The sequence below is a fragment of the Vombatus ursinus genome, unplaced genomic scaffold (assembly GCF_900497805.2).
Source record: "Vombatus ursinus unplaced genomic scaffold, bare-nosed wombat genome assembly UNPS02014833.1, whole genome shotgun sequence".
NCBI lineage: Eukaryota > Metazoa > Chordata > Mammalia > Diprotodontia > Vombatidae > Vombatus > Vombatus ursinus.
In genome coordinates this window covers 5,061,110-5,065,523 of record NW_020954611.1, presented here as the reverse complement: position 1 = coordinate 5,065,523, position 4,414 = coordinate 5,061,110, and positions in this window count along the sequence as shown.

Genomic DNA, 4,414 nt, shown 5'->3' with positions numbered 1-4,414 from the left:
GTATAAGAAAAGACCAGAAAGATATTTTGTTGCCAGACTGTAGAGGGCCTTGAATATCAGACCAAGAAACTTAGAGTGCATTTAGTCAACAATAAGGAAGCAATTGAATGTTTTGGTACAAAGGAGTGACTTAACCAAAGTTGTGCAGATAGATTATTAATCTCACAGCAGGCGATTAGGAGAGTTTGAAGGGTGAGATTGGAGGCAGGGAGTTAGACCTCTCTAATAGTCCAAGCTGGAGATAATGATGGCTTCAGTCGTTGAACCAATAATCCACCCTATTTCCTTGGACATTTCATGTGGGAATAGTGTCCACCAAGCTGAAAATGTGTGGAAGTGTATGAGAAAGGAGAATCATACAGAGAATAAAAAGGGGCATCTCAAAATCAACAATCCAAAGTATCCCCTCCCAAACGTTCCCCTCTTCCTAACCCCTATTTCTGTTGGGGGTACTAGTATAGCACCTGACTCAGAAAGTGGTCACCATTCTCTCTGAACTAGCTCACTCATTCCAACCTGCCCTCACACTACAGGTCTGGGGTTCTCACATATTCAGAGACGGACCACATCCATGTAGCTATGCATCAAACTATCTCAGGATACTAGGAGGAATTCTGTTGTGTGTGTTGGGAGTGGTGGTAGGATATCCATTCCCAATACTCTCCACTTGTGGGTGAGCCTTGGGTAGGCTTCCAAGTCATTGCAACTGTTGTGGTAGCCTAGCTCAATAACACTATCTTTAAGTCTCCGATTTCTTGTACCATCACTGATCACACCCTGGATTTTGCTCACCATCAACCTGCTTCACTTCTGTTCTTCTGCTACTGATTAGAGCTGGAGGAAATCACCCAACCATGCTGACTGGGTCAACTACAGATTGGTTGTCTAATTTCAGCTGGGCCCTCACTGTAGCAAGACAGTCAGATAGTCTATACCCCACTAAACGATTTGCTGGCCTATTCTTCACAGCTGTTGTTTGAAGTCTTCTTATTTCTCCTCAAGCCTCCTACAGTACACCCTCCCTCTATCTTCTCAGTGGTTACTTCATACTTAACCAAAAAAAAAAAAAAAGAAAGAAAATTGAGACTACTTTCTGAGAGTTTTTCTTTACTTTCATTTCACATAACTCAGACCTCTTTGCCCACTCTATCCTTCACTCCGGTCTTAGATGAAGAGGTAGCCTTTCCTTGTACATCCCCTGACATTAACCCTTGCATTTTCTCCAGCAAATTGGTCTCACCATCATGTCCATTCTCGGTTATTTTCAATCCCTCCCCATATATCAGCTCCATCCCTGCTCCCTACAAATGTCTCCCCTGTCCTTAAAAATAAAATATAATACTTGACACTACTCTCCCAATCAATTATCACCCTATTCCTCTCCTCTCTTTTCTTGGCTAAACTCCTTGATAAAGTCATCAAGATGTGCTGCTTCCACATCCTTCCTTTTCCCATTCTTCTAAATCCTCATCATTTAACTGAAACTGCTCTTTCCAAAGTTACCAATGATCTGTTTTATTTTAGAAAATGCATCTTATTCATATCATTGTTTTACATTGCCTAAATTTCCCTCTGTCTCTCCCCTTAAAGCCATCACTCAGAGCAAGATGTTTTTTAAAAGAAGGAAAAGAACAAGAGAAAAAATTAGCAGAACTAATCAATATATCAAAAACTTTTTGACGACTTATGAAATGTTTCAATCTTTTAAGCTACCCGTCTCTCCAAAGGAATGGGAAAGGCATCTTCTCATATTTCTTCTTTGAGACCAAGTTAATTCTTGGTAATTTTTCAATGTTAATTTTCAATATTTTTTGTGATAGTGGTTCTTTCCATTTCTATTTTTGTAGTCATTGTGTATATGTTTTCTTTGCTTTACTTCAATCTGTACTTGTTATATTCATCATTTCTTATGACAGGAATCTCTTAATTTTCAGACCTTCTGGCCTTTCTTCAATCATCATCCTCTTTGTTGTCTCTATAGCACTTGATACTATGGGTCACCTTTTACTGGATAGCCTCTCCTCTCTAGGTGTTGGTGACACTGCTTTCTACTGGTTCTCCTCCTATGTTCCTAACTACTGCTTCTCAGTCTCTTTTTGTTGAACTTTCATCCAAGGCATTCCAATTAACCAGGGGTGGCCCTCAAGGTTCTGTCCTGGGCTCTCTCTTTTCCCTCTCTACATTCTCACTTGGTTATCTCATCAATTAAATGGGTATAATTATTATTATAAATGAGAGACAGCAGTGAAGCAAGAGTGGGCAAACTATAGCCAAGGACCAAATCCTTTCCCCATCCCCTCTTTTATACAGACAAGAGCTGAGAATGGTTTTCAAATTTTAAATATAAAAAATTTTATTTTAAAATGTAAAAGCCATCCTCAGCTGGTAGGCTGTACCAAAAGCAAAGCAAAGCAAAACAAACAAACAAACAACAAGCAGCAGGTGGATTTGGCCCTGAGCTTTAATTTGCTGAGCCCTAGAAAGGTGACCTCTGAGTCAGCCAGATGTGAGTTCAAGTCGTAGCTCTGACTTTGCTTATCAGTGATGATAGGTGAACAAGTTATTTAATGTCATTATGTCCCAGGCAACTCAATAATTTGGGGGCTGCATAAGTAAAGGGAATCTGACACAGGGATATATGTGTCTTTGCATATATGTATATAAACATGTGTCTGTGGGGGGGGGGGATGGACGTTGTGATTTTCCATACTGTGATTTAGCCTGGGTCCCCCCTAAGGTCAATCCTTTCTGTACAATGAAAAGCATGCCTGTTGCTAGGTGAAGCATCTATTTGCATGAAGAAATGATTTTTGTCTTTGAAGGTTTAAAATCAAAATACTTTTCTTCTGACACTGGTCTCCCTGTTATGAGCAAGTTATAAGCAAGTTTAAAATAAGCAAGAACTGAGATTGTTTATCAAGGAGCAGGTTTGGGGACAGGTGTTATTCTGTGAGATAGACAAGCAGAGCAGAAGTCATTATTTCAGCTCCAATTGTTGAGAACTGAAAAAGAGAAACCCTACCAGGGTCCCTGAGAGATTCCAAGAGGACTGGGTCCAGAAGAAAAGACCTCACTCAAGGCAATTTGCTCACAATAGTCCTTTTAGTTAGAAACCATTCACTTCTTTTCTCAGATGCAAGGTTCCCCATATTTCTTGTTCCAGCAAATTTAAATTTAATTTGTCTAGTCTATTCCATTGATCTACCTCTATTTTCAACTAATATCAGATGGTTTTGATGACTGCCACTTGATAATATAGTTTGAAGTCTGGAAGTGCTATTACCCAATCATCCTTATCTCTTTTCATCATTTCCCTTGATATTCTAGGTATTTAATTTTTCCAAATGAATTCCATTGTTATTTTACTGAGTACTGTTCACATTTTGGGGGTCATTTTTGCTACTCTGCAGTTTTGCTTAATTGAATTAGACATCTTCCATTGTATGACTTTTGAAGGAAGGAGAAGGGAAATATGGTCATGATAACATCTCCCATTTATATGATTTACAAAGTGGTTTCAAATTTTAATATATACAATATTATTACAACATACAATAATACAATTACTTAATAATACAATTAATGTAATATATACAATATATACAGAGTATAATTTCATAAGATCCTTGTAGCCACCCTGGGAGGTTACATCAGTACAGTAATTATTATCCCTATTTTATTGATGAGAAAGCTGAGACTCAAAATGGTTATGACCTGCCCAAAGTCACAAGCTGATGAGTGACAGAGCTGAGACTAGAGTGCAAGTCAGTTTTCTAGGTCAAAGTTTTTTCTACTGGGCCATTCATGAAGCTAAAAAAATATGGTAATTAACTGTGCCACTTAGGTTTCCAGCCAACCCTGGGGCCTTTTGCAGGAGATTCTCCTAATTGGTGGAGAGGATGCTAAAGGAATGCTGTAGAGCTGCATGAGGGATGGAGATGGTGCATCCCAGGTTACAATAACCTTTGATAAGCCCTTTCGTTTTGCACAAGTACTTTCTATCAAGCATCTCATTTTATCTTCATATTCAAAAGGCCTGTGATATAAGAAGGCCAAATGTTGTTATCCTTATTTTCAAAATGGAGAAACTGAGGTGCAAAGAATTAAAAGAAAGTAATTTAGCTCTGAAATCCTACAGCCGATCAGTGGTAGAGTTGGAACTAGAACCCTAAATCCTACTCTAGAATTATTTCTTATACTAGAAAATGCTACCACATGTATGTATGTATGTGTGTATGTGTATATGAAAAGAAAGAAGAAGAAGAGGAAGAAGAAAGAGGAGGAGGCAGAGGAGAAGGAGGAGGAGGAGGAGAAGAGAAGAAGGAGAAGGACGAGGAGGAGGAAGAAGAAGAGGAAGAAGAAGAAGGAGAAGAAGAAGGAGAAGGAGGAGGAGGAGAAGAAGAGAGAGGAGGAG